Consider the following 18754-nt stretch of genomic DNA (forward strand, 5'->3'; position numbering starts at 1 on the left):
AAAGGAAAAAGGAGCCTCCTTCATACGCCAATATTAAAGTAAAAATCAGACTATAGAATTATTCATCATAAATCAGCTGACAAGTGATTACACAGATGTGTGGAGAAGCCAGTCTATTGCTGTATTACCATAAGGTCTATAGTTTCAATCAGGTACTTGTGGATGAGAATACTACGTGAGGTTGAGAAGTTGATATTGTGGTAATTATTCATATTGAATGAATTTTGACAATTTCTTAGTCTTTTTCATTTAATACTACGTGAGGTCTACTAGTACTAGGACTACAGAACTACTAGTATCTTTTCCTACAGTTACGTTGAAAAGTGGCCATTGCTGCACTGATTACAGAACGCAAAGAATCACTTTTCCGCTCTAGTGCGGGAAAAATTTTTCTGCACTCCAGATTTGCAACATGGCAATGCAAAATACTTAGTAGGTTATATGGAGCAACAGTGCAGAAAAATCAAAATGAAGTTGGTAACAGTGACTGCTGTGGCTGCTATAGTGAGCAGAGGTGCAACCAAGCACAACGCGCTAATTATTAAGTAGATATTATAACCAAGGACAACGAGGTCTTTAGGATTTTAGGATTGAGGTTTTTATCAATAATAAAATTACACAGAAAATCATTTGATGCATTTCAGGCAATTTTACCCATAATTACCCACTTTTCATATTCAATGGTAACTGTAGGAAAAACTTAATGTGAAATACGTGCGCAAAGTTCCTCTGCTGCACTCAAGAAACCATTCCGCCCTCGCCTACGGCTCGGGCGTAAACGTTTCTTTCGGTGCAGCAAACTTTCACTTTGCGCACTAGTTGCACAAATAACTATTCCTCTATGGTCCTCTAAAACACACTTCCGTGTGTTCCGAATCTCATTATAGTGACAAAGCTTTTAACTGACCTTAATGACGGGATTGGCTCTGGTTAGGGATTGATAAATTTTTCAAGTTGAAAAGGAAAGTAGCCAATCAAAGTTCGTTCTCACAAAGGTGGAGTGATCCCCACTTGACACCACTCCCGGAGGAATGTGCTTTCAATTCGAATCCCAACCCAATCTGTGAACGTTTATTGGAAACTGTGTTTGCAAGCCATACAGTATAAAGCAGATGCAGCAAGTTTTTAGGCCATAGATGTGTGCTGAGTGATATTAGTGAGGTCCACGTTATAATGGCAGTATTTCATTAATGTTGGTATTGCTATTCTTGTCTATCATTCGACAAAGCAGATAGTCCTATCCTTTTCTAGCTCCGTAATGATGCCAGATCTCTTTCAACAATGTAGAAGTATAATTTATTGAATAAAAATACTAAGAAATTGTCAAAAAACCACAGATTTTATTGATAGTTAGAAAGACCGGTTTCGGTTGTTACACCATTGTCAATCTCTGGAAACCGCTCTTTCTAACTATCAATAAAATCTGCGGCTTTTGACAATTCCTTAGTCTTTTTATTTAATATGAGTAATTACCACAATATCAACTTCTCATCTACACAAATAGTGGAATATTTGATCTTGATTATGAACATCTATCATTTAATTGTTGTGAAATAAAATATGTTCATCACGAATAAAATAGAATTGATTATTTTAAACACTACTTGATATTACATTAGATATAACGGTAGCAGCTATCCTTTTTAGATGGCAGTGGTAAAACAGAGGTCCACGTTATAATGGCAGTATTTGAATTGAACTGGTGTTGCTATCCTTGTCTATCATTCGACAAAGCAGATACCGCTATCCTTTTCTAGCTCCGCGATGTTTGCCAAATCGTTTTTCAACAATGTAGAAATATAATTGATGAAAAAAGTTATTATTATTAAAGTTCATTATACAATCATTGAAGAATATATCTATCAACGAATAAAATATAATTGATTATTTTAAACAGTCGATATTACATTAGATATACCGGTATCAGTCATCCTATATAGGGGGCAGTCGCAAGGCAAAGGATCACGTTATAATGTCTGATAAGAATTGGTGCTGTTATCCTTGTCTATCATTCGACAAAACAGATAGTCCTATCCTTTTCTAGCTCCGTAATGATACCAGATCTTTTTTAACAATGTAGAAATATCATAAATCAACAAAATATTTCACCTTTACAATTTCGAAAATGTATCATTAGAGCTTGGGAAAAACTAGCTATTTGACAAATGGAATATAAATGCTTATTCTAAACAAGAATTGGCAGTTATGATTACATCAGATATACCGGTATCAGCTATTCTCTATAGAAGGCAGTGGCAAGGCAAAGAATTGGCAACACTGTCCTCCTATCATTAACCAGAAGCTAGCGCTAACCTATTGTAACTCCAGATCGTGTTTCAACAATGTACGATTTTTTTATAATTTAGCAGTCAATGACCTCCTCTTAAAAGGGGATATGGACTTGTCAATCATTTAAATTATTTAACCTGAATTGTGCATTTATAAAACAGATTGTTACATATACTAGTAGTTCTGTGAACAGTAGACCTCACGCAGTATTCTCATCCACAAGTACCAGATGTCAACTGTTTTAAATGTTAACAAACTCAGTTCACGTTTGAATTTGTATTCCATATGATATAATTAATCCAGTTCCATGATGATCTTTATATCTGATGAAAATCATTTTTTTAGAATCAAAAATATTATAATAAATTTCTCCAGTATTATTTAGTTCATTTGTTTATTTTTATTCACCTATTAAATTAGTTTTTTCGAATGTGAGAATATTGATACTGATGGGCACGCATAATAATACCATGACTGCAAAGCAAAATATTGAAACCAAAGATCTTAAAGCTACGATTAGACCAAATTCATTAGAAAAATGTCAATAGCTCAATCCATTTAAGATTATATTAGATTGAACATAACTTGTCATACACATGATGAACATATGTGTTTGTCAACTTCCGTTCAATCTAATAGAATCTATAAGGATTAAGTTATAACCATTTTGTTAATAACTTTGGTGTAAACCCCGCTTAAAGAAGACTCTTTAATGTCTTTGATGGAAACTATAGACCTTATACAAATACAGTAATAGACTGGCTTCTCCACACATCTGTGTAATCACTTGTCAGCTGATTTATGATGAATAATTCTATAGTCTGATTTCTACTCTAATATTGGCGTATGAAGGAGGCTCCTTTTTCCTTTTATATTATCCTTGAAATGCAAAATTTCCAAAAACCTTCTATGTACGTTGACGCGCAATTTAAAAAGGAACACACCTGTCAAGTTTCATGAAAATCTATCACCGCGTTTTGCCGTAAATGCGCAACATATAAACATTTAAACATTAAGAGAAATGCCAAACCGTCGACTTGATCTTAGACCTCACTTTGCTCGGTCAAAAACTGGACGTAATGGAATCTTGAAGACTTGAAAATAGACCTATAACCATCCTCGCTTAAAAAGGAACACACCTGTCAAATTTCATGAAAATCTATCACCGCGTTTTGCCGTAAATGCGCAACATATAAACATTTAAACATTAAGAGAAATGCCAAACCGTCGACTTGAATCTTAGACCTCACTTCGCTCGGTCAATTATACAATCATTAAAGAATATATCTATTGTCGAATAAAATGTAATCGATTATTTCAAACAAGAATACACAGTTAATATTACATCAGATATTCCGGTATCAGCTACTTCTATATAAGGCAGTGACAAGGCAGATATCGGTTCCCCTATCTTTCTCCACTGCCATTATAACGTGGACCTCACCATATAGCAGATGCAGCAGGTTTTTAGGCGATAGATGTGCAGAGTGATTAGTGCATAGCCTTAACGCATCGCCATTAGGGTTTTTGATATGTGGTCTCTGACACAGATGAGCCACTTGGCGTAGAGATAGGGCATGCTCTACCGTCCCCCATACACCCACACATCTCTCTTCCCATTCACTCTCTCGCTGCCTCTCTGTCTCTCACTCAGTCTCTCGCACTCTCGCACTCACTCTCTCTCTCACTCTCATTCACTCAATGTATCTCTATTTCACTCGCTCGCTCTCTCTGACATTGACACTTTAAGTGTCAAAGTTTCACTCACTCTCTTTCTCACACTCTCTTTCTCCTCACTCCCTTACTCACTCAGTCTTTCCCTCTCTCGTTCTCTCTCTCTTGTTCTCTTCTCTTCTCCTCTTCTGTCGTATCGCTCTGAAGAGTAGAGAGTACTTCTCTCAAGCACTTTTCACCTGACTGCCGTCTCTTTTTCTTGTTCTTTTTCACTGTGACATTTATGTCACATTTTACTCTCTTTTTCTTTCTTCTTTTCTCTTTTGTCTGTCTTTCTTCCTCTGACTTTCCATCTTTCTCAGCTGAAAAGAGTGCAGAGAAGAGAAAAAGGAAGAGTCATTCGACCTCTCCCCGATCTCTTTCTTGCTATGCTCTGATGCCAGATCGTCTTCTAACAATGTAGAATTTAATAATTAATTAACAAAATATTCCATCTTAACTATGGAAATTCATTATGAAATTATTAAAAATACAATTCCTTGCTTAATGAAATAATATCGGGGCAACGAGCTTCGCTCGTTATTTATTTATTGACTTCTGATAAACGGAACACAATTCTTTAAAATGATTGGGGAAGGACTAACAGGCACAGCCCAAAACTGTTTTTTTTTCCCAAATTTTGATTTATACACTATAAATAGTCCAGAAAGTAGGCTACCGGTATGTTCCATACACTTGAATTCAGGTTCAATATTCTGTTCAAACATTTGAAAAAAAAATATCATAATTTAGATTATATACAAAACAAATTGAATAACAAAATAACACTCACTAATCACTTGAAATTGTCAAATAATGATCAACTTTGAAAATTATGATATACTCTAGTTTAGGAGGATTATCATGCCATGTCAACAAATCAGATTTATGTTGATAGAATCGATTAAAAATTGTCTAGCTAGATAAAATTTCTCGCTGATTGATTATGATTACACAGCTGGAAATAGTTCTGTCTCTCTCCCACACAGGCACACGCATCTTCTGTTATTTATTTATTTATTTATTTATTTATTTGAGATACATATGAGAGCACAAGGATAATATCCCATAATTGCTCTCTTAACACATAATACAAGTGAAACAATTTAAAAATGAATATTTAATACAAATATTGAAAGAAATGAAAAGTTTATGAAATTTTTACGAAAAGTCTTTCTGAAAAATATACGTAACAGAAAATTTAAACACAATTTTAGATAGCAGAAAAAATAAACACAGCAAATGATAAAATGAAAATATGAAAATGAAATGAAAAAAAAAAGAAAGTCATTCTAGGAAGAGAGAGAAAAAAATAGTAACAAGAGGAAATAATTAAACACACAACTTAAGGAGTAGTAAAAAGCAAAGAGATCACTGTCACAGAAGACTTTCTCCAATCAAACTCCAACCATCAACGAGGGATTGACCTCAGCAACCCACTCCTCACCTCTCTCTCTGACCCAGCAAGCTGAACATTCACACTCAATTTGTTCATCAATCTCTGCACTCTTAAAAATGGTGCACCGTTCTGCACCTTGGAGCCGCAAACAAGTTAGCATTCCGCCTATTGAATGCTGGAACACTGATATTCAGCATTGCAAGCAAGGTAGGAGAATTTACAGCACCATCCAACAATGCCCAAACAAACAAGACAGATGTTTTATCTCGACGCTGACGTAGAGACTCCAATAGGAAAAGATCCCTCAAATGCTGAGTCGGGAACCCCAGGGGACACGACCCACCAAACCTTCTGAAGTATAAGAACCTCATCAGCTTGTTCTGTACCCTTTCAATGACCCGAATGTTTTGGTCTGAGTGAGGACTCCAAACCATGGATCCATACTCCAAAGTGCTTCTTACCAAGGCATAATAGACACTCAGTATTGCCACAACATTGCTGAAGTCAGCTGCATTTCTCAGGACAACCCCAGTAATCTGTTAGCCTTGGAAGACACAAATTCAATGTGAGAGGAGAAAGTAAGTGAACTATCAAATATGATTCCCAGGTCCTTGCAAGTGTTGACTCTGTTAAGAACCGCTTCACCAATCCTGTACGTGTAAGCAGAAGGACATCGTTTTCTAGAGTAGGTGATACACTTACATTTAGAAACATTAATTTCCAAGCTATTAGCATGGCACCATGCAACTATGCGATCAATATCCAACTGTAATTGACAGCTATCATCCTGGCTACCAACCTCTCGGAATATCTTCATGTCATCAGCAAAAATCAGACACTTAGATGACAACTGAAGTGGAAGTTCATTGATTACCAGCAAGAAAAGGAGCGGTCCTAAGTAGGTCCTTTATCGAGAGACGACGAAATGAGCTGTTTTTCCAAGGATGAATAATAATTATCCTTTCAATGTCCTTCAGCGAGTTTTACCAGGGATGAGACCTAGTGAAATCGAAGCTTTATATCATGAACCTACTATGTTCCAAATTTCGTGAGAATCGTTAGAGCAGTTTTCGAGACCTGTAAAACATAAATAACCAGATATATACAGAAATTTCTCGCTTAATAAATAATAGGATAATTTAATTATTATTTCAATCATTATTTCTAACGAGAATGAACAGTCAATATTACATCAATAAACCTGTATCAACTACCAACTATAGAAGGCATTGATTGACAAGACTGAGGATCGGCAACGTTGTTCTCCCATCTTTCTCCACTGCCATTATAACGTGGACCTCACTGTAGTAACAACCTCTTTCAACTCGACTGGTGAGTTTTAAGAGTATATTGTTCTTCAAGAACAGTATTTTCTTTCATTCTAAAATCTTGTTGCACATTTACCTCTTCAAGATCAGTTCCAGAGAAATATTTCCCTCCATTCTAAAAGTTTGTTGCCCGTAACCCTTTTCCAAGATCAATCATCGAACTTCCCACAGTTTGAAATCGTTATTCTTGCCGTAGAATATATTTGTTGAAAACGTTATTCTTATATTTGTTATTCAAAACAGAACCCACACATTCAACAGGCTTGAATAATACACCTTTCTCGAGAATTCTGTAGTAGGATTCACTTGAAAACTATCAGTATTAGTAGAGTGAGAAGTATTGGGAAATATGTATGAGGAATGGTGACAGCTCAACAAGTCACTTATTCTATGGCGAGTTTTAGATTAAGCAGTCAGAATTAGTTGAATCAGAAGCGTTGATGTTATGCATGAGAATTACTGACAGTTTGATGGGAATCTCACTGATGTAAAATAGAAGTGACGCGTTGGTGGTAGTGGAAGAGAGAGTGAGAGGAAGGAGAAAGTGAAAACATGAAAGAAAAGCGAAAAACCTGTAGGAAAAGTGGAAAACCTTTGAGAAAAGTGTTTGATGGATGGAGTGATGCCAACAGAGGGCAGAATAAATCTTGATTGATAAGGTTGGTGGTGGCAAAGAGGTTGTTTGAAAGAGAGAGAGTGTGTGTGAATGAGATAGGGGGAGAGAGAGTGAGAGAAAAGTCGAGAGAACAAGTGGTAGCTGGATCCAAGAATGTAGCTATCAAGTTAGCATGTAATGCAATATGCATGTTACTGAGATAAGTTTGGAGTAGGCAATTCACACAGGAAAATCTGTTCTATTTTTCTGTTAAAGAAATAATAATATTTATTTCTATCTATTCACTCCAAATACTTGTAATTGGCATATCTACTGATAGTGATACTGGACTACTGAGAAAAAAACATACAGATCTCCAGCAATTATTAAAAGAAAATATACAAATATTGTGTATACAATATACAAGGAGAATCCACCAAGTCCATAAAAGTAAATTTTTCAGGAAATCAATTTCTAATTTCTAACATCAATCATAATTTCCTTCCTTATAATGTCCTTCACAGAATAATTTTATAATATATTTTTTCTATTTATTCATTTATTGTATAAAATACTATAATCATAATACAAAATTATGACATTGGAGGAAAAACTAGGCTGAGCCTGTACTATTTCTCTCCAAAAATTTTGATAAAATGTTAATGTTGTCCAAAAGATAAGGTTATGTAATCACACACTGCTTCGTCACTTGATTTTCGGTCCAGGAAAGATGATTTAAAATTTTGAATTTTGAAGGTTGATTTTATACTTCAAATGAATCACAGAATGTATCACAATGAATTAAAAACTTTAGAAATATTGCACAATAAATTAAATTAAATTTTTAAGAGGAAAATCTGTTTTATTTTTCTGTTAAAGAAATAATAATATTTATTTCTATCTATTCACTCCAAATACTTGTAATTGGCATACTTACTGATATTGATACTGGACTATTGAGAAAAAACATACAGATCTCCAGCAATTATTAAAAGAAAATATACAAATATTGTGTATACAATATACAAGGAGAATCCACCAAGTCCATAAAAGTAAATTTTTCAGGAAATATATTTCTAATTTCTAACATCAATCATAATTTCCCTCCTTATAATGTCCTTCACAAAATAATTTTATACTACAAGAAATTGAATATTCCTCATTTTTCAGGAAATCTATTTCTAATTTCTAACATCAATCATAATTTCCTTGCTTATAATTCCCTTCACAAAATAATTTCATACTACAAGAAATTAAATATTCTTCATTTGTTTGATGATTAAATAATTAACATTCATAGTTTATAGTATTAATTAAAAACTAATAGTAAATCAAAGTTTGGAAAAATCGGACTTTGCGCATTTTTCTAGTACACCCCCGGTATAATTTATTGTAAATAGGAAATTTCGAATTCATTTCCAACTATGGTGAACATCGAAGTGTATCTACTGTAGATAATATTGAAACCTGCTCTATGAAATTAACCATCACCTATGAAATCCAACCTAGGGAGTCGGTTTAATGTGCTGATAATTGTGATGTGATTAGTTTGATCTGTGATTCTCTTATTTTAATTCATATCTTAGGCTCAACTCACACTTACGCGACTCAGGTCGAGAAGAGACTCGACTCTAGTCGAGAGCATGTATTTTCAAATGGTGACGTCACGGAGACTAGAATCGACTGGTCTGAGTGTCACCATTTGGAAACACATGCTCTCGACTAGAGTCGAGTCTCTACTCGACCTGAGTCGCGTGAGTTGAGCGACAGTTTCAACAGTTTCTACAGTTCAAGTCCTGAAAAATAAACTCTCCAATCTTTTGAAAATTAAAAATAAATTAGAAATTGAATCTCAAGTGACTATTTTGAGATTCTTCCTGAATATGTTATATTCTCTTTGAATAATAAGACAATATAAAAAATCTTAAAGCACCCTTTATTTTTCAAAAACCTTAGAAATAAAGGGTGCTTTAGGATTTTTTATATTGTCTTATTACCTAACTCAAAAAGTAGCTCATGTGAATGGAGTGTTTTTATTCTCTTTGAATTCTTCACATTTTATTTATCTGTTTTATTTATCTTTTTTTCCAATCATCATGGTTCATCTACTGGAAACTCACACCTTAGCCAGTAATTTCCTTGCGAGTATTATGCTACAACTTCCTAAATTAATGATTTCCAATGTATAATATATTCTTCAACTTCAACATCCTTCAACAATCAATAATATTCTTCAACTCTTTTCTTTGTATTGATGAAGGGCCAAAGGATAAAATTGTCAGAATTTTTGAATGGTTGGAAGAGATCTTTTCATGCTATTTATAAGATATAATTATTATTCAACGAAAATCCCAAATAAATGCTGCAAATCACCCCGAAGACCTCTGCTACTGCAGACATTGACAACATGGTTAACAGCTAGATGGAAATTCGATAAGAACTACTATCCAAAAATTAGTTGCCAGCCCGGGAATCGAACCCGGTACCTCCCAATTGCTAGTCAGTAATGCTTACCCTTACACCAAACTGACAATCTCTGGATAGCAGCGCTCATTTTATACGAAGCCAAAGCGGCCAACCAGTTACAGATGGAATTACATAGAGAATGCATTTATTCAAATGCTAATTAATATATAATTATTATTTAACGAAAATCCCAAATAAATGCTGCAAATCACCCCGAATTTCTATCTAGCTGTTAACCCTGTTGTCAATGTCTGCAGTAGCAGAGGTCTTCGGGGTGATTTGCAGCATTTATTTGGGATTTTCGTTAAATAATAATTATATATTAATTAGCATTTGAATAAATGCATTCTCTATTTAATTCCATCGGTAACTATTTATAAGAAATACAGTTTCAAGTGAATCTCAATATGACAAGCAAATTTTTCCAACAATTTTCCTCTTATCCAACAGAGAAAAACGACAGAAAAATCGATCATGCTCAGTAAAATATTGCGGAAAATCCCTTCCTGAAGGACTGGCACATCCAGGATATGAGCAATACTTATTGCCAATCTGCTTCCCGTTTGAGAGCAACACATGTTGCGAGCGGGGTCAACATATGTTGCGATCGATGTCAACATATGTTGCAGCTCAATTGAGGAAGAATGTCTGCTATAGTCTCTAGGGGAGTTTCATTAGAGGGATAAGAAAGAATACCTCCAGGCGAAACAGTCAGTCTTATGAAGAGTGCCGGCTGTGTCAAATAATTATTAATCGAATAGAGGTTAAAGTGGATGATATAAAGAGAGAGAGAATATAGAGTGAGGTTGGAGAGGAAGAGTGGAAGATAGTAGGGGATAGAATAGAAGTTGAAGTGGATGATACAAGGAGGAAGAGAGAGAGAGAATTTGAAGTTGGAGAGGTTCAGTAGGAGAGAGTAGAATAGAATGACTGTCTTTATTTTATACCTGGGAGGGCGAAGTTAGGGCGCGGTCGGCCCTTTCTTACACTTAACCCTCCAATACAATACTAAATTGTAATTTAACAAGCAATACTCAGTAAAATAAAATAAAAAAATAAGAAATAAATAAAAAAAATAAGTAAAAAAATAAATAATTATAATAGTGGGAAATAATTGAGTGGGAATAGAATATATAGAATATATAGAATATTATATAGAATATATAGAATATATAGAATATATAGAATATTAGAATATATAGATATATAGAATATATAGAATATATAGATATATAGAATATATAGAATATATAGAATATATAGAATATAGTAGATAGAATAATAGAGTGGGAAAGAGGAAGAGGCTTGAGTAGAACAGGGAGAAAGGGTGGAGAAAGAAGAGTGAGTAAGACCATAGAGAAAAGCTAGCATAAGTACTATCTTGCGCTATTTATTTTCGCTATGGTGAGACACAGTAGGAGAGAAGGATAAATATACTGAGGTCCACGTTATAGTGGCAGTGGAGAAAGATAGGAGAACAACGTTGGCGATCCTCAGTCTTGTCAACGCCTTCTATGAAGGGTTTATTGATGTAATATCAACTGTTCATTCTCGTTTAAAATTTTCAATTTTTTTTCAAATTCAAATTTTATTTATTCAAGTAAGTTACAAAACATTCTGGTTCATACACGAATCTACAATGAATTACAGTACAACAGCTAATTATGCAAAAAAATTCACATATTATGAAAACTTATTGATTACAATGAAGATTGAATGCAACATTGGAATATTGATAATATAGTATTGTAATGTAACTACATGAATCAGCGGTGTTTCAACAATGAATAAATGATAATTTCAATGAATAAATATACACCCCACTATAAATTATATGTGTTGGGGTCAACATATATAATTATAATCAATTAAATTTTACTGAGCAAGAAATAATATTTTTCAATGAATTCATATTGAATTTTCAGAATTAAGATGAAATATTTTGTTAACTAATCTTATTTCTACAGTGTTGAAAAACGATCTGGCAACAGAGCGAAGCGAGAAAGAGATATCCACTTTGTTGAATGATAAACAAGGATAGCAATACATTGTTAATCAAACACTACCATTATAACGTGGACCTCACTATAGATTGATTGATCAATTGATGGAGTGCTTTATTCATGCATATCCAAATGATTGGGTGGGAGTAGGAAAGAGAGAGTGGAAGAGAGACAGAAGAGGATAGATAAAGAGAGAGACTACAAGTGAGGAGTGGGATTGAATAAGTAGACAAGGAAATAAATTAATAATTATTCAATCATTGGGAATTATTTTTTTCTTGATGCTAAAAATTAAATCGATCATTTTAAACAAGAATGAACAGTTAATATTATATCAGACTAGCAGATTCCATTTTACTATTAGTTCTGTGAACCGTAGACCTCACGCAGTATTCTCATCCACAAGTACCTGCTTGAAACTATAGACCTCATGGAAATACAGCAATAGACTGGCTTCTCCACACATCTGTGTAATCACTTGTCAGCTGATTTATGATGAATAATTCTGTAGTCTGATTTTCACTCTAATATTGGCGCATGAAGAAGGCTCCTTTTTCCTTTTATATTATCCTTGAAATGCAAAATTTCCAAAAACCTTGTACATACGTCGACGCGCAATTAAAAAAAGAACATACCTGTCAAATTTCATGAAAATCTATTACCGCGTTTCGCCGTAAATGCGCAACATTTAAACATTAAGAGAAATGCCAAACCGTCGACTTGGATCTTAGACCTCATTTCGCTCGGTCAAAAACTAGACGTAATGGAATCTTGAAGACTTGACAATATGCCTATAACCATCCTCGGTTGATTAGTTAATCAGTCCAGTAGTTCAGACGTGATGATGCGTCAGACATAATTTTCCTATCCCGTACGTGTATAAGCCAGTTCTTTCCTCCATTATAGTAGTCGATATACCGGTATCAGCTATCCTCTATAGAAGACAATGGCAAGGCAGAGAATCGGCAACGCTGTTTTCCCGTCTTTCTCCACTACCATGGACTCGATGATAGTTATCAGTAGGAATTCGCTACGCTCGTTCAACTGAATAAACCTACTATATAACTTTGTATGTAGAGTGAAGTATATGGACCACCAGGAAGCGAGTGAACAGGTGTAAGAATTCAGGGAGCCACTTAAATAGCCCGCATAATTTTCACATGTAAAGTCAACAAACTCGCACTTAACTTTTCACGACACCAGTAATTAAAACTGAATCCCAAATGGAAATGATAGCGAAGGTGGCAACAATGGTTGTTAGTAGTATTCGTGAAGTCGGCTGGTTATAATCTAGATGGCAGCCAGCTGAAGTTATAGCAATTTCTCCAACAGGATAGCAGTTATTTGTGAGTATTTTCAGTTGCATTTATACCTCTTTTAGTTTACGAAGAAAGGATTGCAATGAATTACTCATTTCCGGTTGAACTATCATAATTCACCACGTTTTATTTTGTTAAAACAGGATGGCAATATAAAAAACAGCTGATTCATGCATTCAAATTGCATTCAATCAGTTGCATTTATACTTCTATTAGTTTGTGAAGAAAGGATTAGAATTGATAACTTATTTTCAGTTGAATCAACATAATTCACCACTTTTTCAGTTTGTTAAAACAGGATAGCAATATAAAAAACCGCTGATTCATGCATTCAAATTTCATTCAATCAGTTGCATTTATTCTTCTATTAGTTTTTGAAGAAAGGATTAGAATATTGATAACTTATTTTCAGTTGAATCAGCATAATTCACCAATTTCTCAGTTTGTTAAAACAAGATAGCAATATAAAACTCCGCTGATTCATGCATTCAATTTATGAATTGTTTTTCAATTTTATTTAAAAATATTCTTAGATTGGATTGTACCAGAATTCTTTCACGGAGATCCGAATTCTTGGCATATACACTGGTTAATAATTGAGAAAACTACAGTGTTTAGTTTATAGTGAGGTGCATGTTATAATGGCAGTGGAGAAAGATAGAAGATCAGTGTTGTGGATTCTCTGCTTTGCCACTGCCTTACTGATACCTGTATATCTGACTATTATTAGCTTTTCACTCTCGTTTGAATTAATCAAATATGTTTTATTCATCAAGAAAATATATTTTTCAATCATAAAATAATCTATTTTCATACTCGAAATTGGATATTTTGTTGATTATGTATTTTGTACTTTGTTAAAAAACAATCTGGTAACGTTTTGGAGGTAGAAAAGGATGGCGCTATCTGCTTTGTCTAATGATAGAAAAGTATAGCAACACCAATGTTGGTCAAATACTACCATTACAACGTGAACCTCACTATAAAATTCATTGAATTTTCAAATTATATCGAGTTTATAAGCCATGAATTTATGTATCCGTGGAAGAAATCTGGTATGCAATCTTATCTAACAATACTTTTTTTGTAGTAAAAGGATACAGTTTCTTTTGAATGAATCTTTATGTTTTTCTTTTTCTCATGATGGCACTTTCTTCTGGCACTTTAATCCTTCAATTCCTCTATCGGAGATATTTTTATTGATTATCTTAAAATGTCTGGTGTATGAACAGTCTTTGCTGTAACGTTTGAACGAAGCGCCAATTGTGGGAGTGGCTTGTCTAGGCCAATGACATGCCTTGTCCTTGTTCGGTCATTCACCTACCAATAGTTCTTCATCGATTCAACTTTCGTTTTCAACTAACCTCTCTTAGTGTCGTTAAGTTCTCTCATGTCGTATTGATGAAGGAATGCCTTTTGTATCAAATTTTGTTGTTGTTGTGTCTCAAGTTGAGATGATACTGTATCATTTTGTGGTCATACTGTATCATTTGGTTGTGATACTGTATCATTTATGGTGATACCATAGAGGAGAGATAGCATAAGAAGATATCTCATGGTTAATTATCATTAAACGAAATTCCAATTAAATGCTATAAATCACCCCGAAGACTTATGCTACTGCAAATATTGACAACAGGGTAAAAGGCTAGAAGGAAATTCGATGAGCGCTACTATACAAATATTATTTGTCAGCCCGGGAATCGAACCCAGTACCTCCTAATTGCCGGTCAGGAATGCTTACCCTTACACCAAACTGACAATCTCTGTGTAGCAGCGCTAATTTTTAATAAGGCCATTTCTAGCTGTTTACCCTGTTGTCAATATTTGCAGTAGCAGAAGTCTTCGGAGTGATTTACAGCATTTAATTTGAATTTCGTTTAATAATAACTAGCCGTCAGGCTCGCTTCGCTCGCCATATCCGTCTAGCCAGGGGGCTCCGCCCCCTGGACCTCCGACTGGATCGTCCAAGAATGAGATCAGCAGGCTCGCCTGCATTTCTCATTTGAGCATTTTTATCATATGTTAGGACGATCCAGTCGGGGGTCCAGACTAAACGGATATGGCGAGCGAAGCGAGCCCTACGGCTTACAATATAATATTCCCAGGAATAGCTCTGATTGAAGTAGCATTGCCCAATCAATTTTTCCGCGATAAATGCATTTCAATCTTCAACTTGGTGCCAACCTAACAAAGTCAACTTAACTTAATGCCAACCTGACAAAATTATCAATTTAGTTACCAGAACAACTGTTTCGAAGTGGTACTCTCTCTAGATTATAGTTCTATATTAACATATGGTATGGACATTTCAATTATAATTTTAAGATTATGGAATAAGAAGAATATACATGCTAAAGACGAACTTCAAACCCTTAAAAACCACCCTTAGAGTTAAAATATTGCCAAAAGATTTCTTAGTGCGCCTCTAAAGGGCCAACTGAACATACCTACCAAATTTGAACGTTTTTGGTCCGGTAGATTTTTAGTTCTGCGAGTGAGTGAGTCAGTCAGTCAGTCAGTGAGTAGCCATTTCGCTTTTATAATAGATTATTCATAATTTAGCATTTGAACAAACGCAACTTCCAATTCATTTCCATCTGTAGATATCTTATGATATAGGCTGTTTATAATTCAAACTTCCCATGCTATCTTTTCTCTCTGGGTTTACTTTATGTTTCACGACAGTCCCTGTTTAAAGAGGATGAATATTGCCTGAATTAATCGCGGATGAATATCTCAGATTCACTCCTAAAGATTCATTTTGGTGGATGTTGAAAGCAGCCAACCGAGGTCAAGTTTTGTGAGATCAGATAGCTGAAGTTCATAACCATTACTGAAATTCAAGCTCCAACAAAAGTTAGCAGACTGGATTACTTGGGAGCGGATTTGATGGGCCGTCAGCTGAGATTTCAATCAACTTTTGAGGCTGATTCAGTTTCAGAGGTGCGTCAAAGATTTCAACAGGGAAGATGTTTTGGAAGTTAGACTGAGAAGCCCCAACTGATAATAAACTCTGATGATTACATTCCAACTAGAAAAGAATAGCGCTATCTGCTTTGTCGAATGATAGACAAGGATAGCAACACTAATGTTAATCAAATACTGTCATTATAACGTGAACCTCACTATAGAACAAGAACAACCACAACATTATATAGTAACAGCACAATATGATACTATATCACCACACATGATACAGTATCAAACCAATATGATACACAACACCATGATTTGATACATTGGTTATCTGCTTTGTCGAATGATAGACAAGGATAGCAACACCAATGTTTATCAAATACTGTCATTATAATGTGGACCTCACTATAGAACAAGAACAACCACAACATGATATAGTATCAGCACAATATGATACAATATCACCACATATGATACAGTATCATGTCAACTTGATACACAACACCATGATTTGATACATTTGCTATCTGCTTTGTCGAATGACAAGGATAGCAACACCAATGTTAATCAAATACTGTAATTACAACGTAAAACTCACTACAAAACTGCTTTAGAAATTTCTACTCCCACTATTACATCATTATTCTCATCATCAACTCAAATTTCATTGAAAATTCTGTGTTCTGCAGCATGTTTCTAATACCTCAAAAATATATTATTAAAATACTTAGAACACTATTTATTAGGTTCACTTCTAGAACACTCTAGAAGGCCTTTTAGAAAAGACGGCTTCTCTGATTGGTTCTCATGAAATTAATCACGGTTAAAATTTATCCAGCTGTTGTGCAACCGGCACTCAATTATTAAATATTCCAAAACGTCCGATGATTATTTCCACCCAAATTCCACAATTCCAGTTAATATCGGTCCTATATTGCCGTACTAATATCCTAATAACCGTCTCCGTTTGTACGGTCTCCAATAGAGTCAATCAAATTTTCCCTCTGTTAGGAAGGACCCCAAATTCAATCAAACCCTGATGTCATATCATCCGTAATTTTGTGAAATACTGTTCCGCTGTTGCTGATTTTGCGTCAGATCATAAAGCGGTAGGTTTAACCTTCAGATCTATTAGCCTTTAGCAGGTCAATAACCAATAGAAGGGTAGGTGATCAATCACCAATCATTATTGGTTGCCGACCGACCAGTAAATAACTCATCATATCGTTTTGAGGCGTATTAGCCGCAGCCTAGTAACAGATAAGTGGTCTGTGACATATTAGGCCAATATTCTGTTATTGGAATATGGTGAGATTCACTATAAACTGACAGTTTCCCTCATAAAATTGCATCAACGCTCCCAATTTAATTCACGCTGACAGGAGTGGATCTAAATTTAGGTGATCAGTCCTAATATAGTAAACATTTCGAAACCCCGGTTATCAATTCTAATTCTCTTCAATCTGACAGGATTGGTTAAATGGAAAGGGTTTGATGGCGATCATAAACGATCCTGACATTCCAGAGTGGAACACTGTCAACATTGATTGAGCCTTGTTATATTTCATAAGGGAAGTGAACACATTTCAAAGTGAACCCCAATATAGTAAACTGGACCTAAACATGACAAAATTATTGTCACAAAGTTCCAGGGTTATTGGCTTTTCCACAGGTAATATGGTCTGGGTTTGTTTCAGGTTTATTGTTTAGTAAAGCTTGGTAACATTCATTGTAAATGGTCAGTGTCAATTGAATTGTATTGTTATTTACAAGCTTTGTCGACACTTTGAAATGAGTGGCAGGTATTAGTGGTTTCTGCTTGAATATTGTTATCTATGACACCGTAAATGAGCATTGATGGGTGATTGCAAGCAGAAAGGGTTCATGGAATATTGGATTTAGTCAGGAATATACAGAGATGAATTAAAGTCAAAGTTTGGTTGAGCTTCTTTGGTGTCCAGCTTTACTTTATCTCTAATATGTAATTGTAATCAATCATGGTTGCTGGATCTTAATGGACCGATTAAAACAATAAAATCAATTACCTTAATTTTTGTTTGGTCCGATGTACTATTTGATTGGATTTAGTCAGGACTATACAGAGATGGATTATGTCAAAATTGTGAAGAGGTACTTTGATGTTCAGCTTTACTGTATCTCTAATATGTAATTGTAATCAATCATGGTTATTGTTTCACTTATTTATACAAATTATGAGAGTTGAAAAGGGATTTATGGAAGTGAATTCAGTCAAGGGCTACAAATACGAGATGAAGTCAAAATTGAGTTGAACTTCTTTGATATTCAGCTCTATGGTTACTGGTGAATCATGGGGTTATTATGAATAACAATATGTGAGATGTGATGGTTGTGTAATAGCAATATAAAATAAATGTTATAGTGAAGCTGCTTCTACACCAAAGTTATCAACAAAATGTTAATAACTTAATCTTAATAGATTCTATTAGATTGTATATGACTTACCATACACATGATGAACATCTGTGTTTGTCAAGTTCCGTTCAATCTAATAGAATCTATAAGAATTAAGTTACTAGATTTTGTTAATAACTTTGGTGTAAGCGAAGCTCTTTAACATAATATTTATGAAATGTTGGTGCACTTATTTATAAAATTATACAGATCATTTGAGGTAAAAAGGAATTATGGAAGTGAAGATACAGATATGGGAGGAAGTCAAAATTGAGATAAACCCCTTTGAT

The 18754-nt window shown here is 34.5% G+C and overlaps 1 protein-coding gene across 8 annotated transcripts in view; it reads left to right on the forward strand.

The window, feature by feature from the left end:
- Positions 1-18754, forward strand: part of LOC111051590 (prothoracicostatic peptides) — a 276122-nt gene that overhangs the window by 149277 nt on the left and 108091 nt on the right. Inside the window, exon 1 of one of the 8 annotated variants that reach the window (XM_039438597.1) lies at positions 13011-13139. The exons of 6 other annotated variants lie outside the window; for them this stretch is intronic. The gene's annotated coding sequence lies outside the window, so the exon portion shown is untranslated. Of the gene's footprint in view, positions 1-13010; positions 13140-18754 lie in introns of those variants that run through there. One more of the 8 variants, XM_039438594.1, reaches the window with a different exon arrangement.

The sequence above is a fragment of the Nilaparvata lugens genome, chromosome 12 (genome assembly GCF_014356525.2).
Source record: "Nilaparvata lugens isolate BPH chromosome 12, ASM1435652v1, whole genome shotgun sequence".
Taxonomy (NCBI): domain Eukaryota; kingdom Metazoa; phylum Arthropoda; class Insecta; order Hemiptera; family Delphacidae; genus Nilaparvata; species Nilaparvata lugens.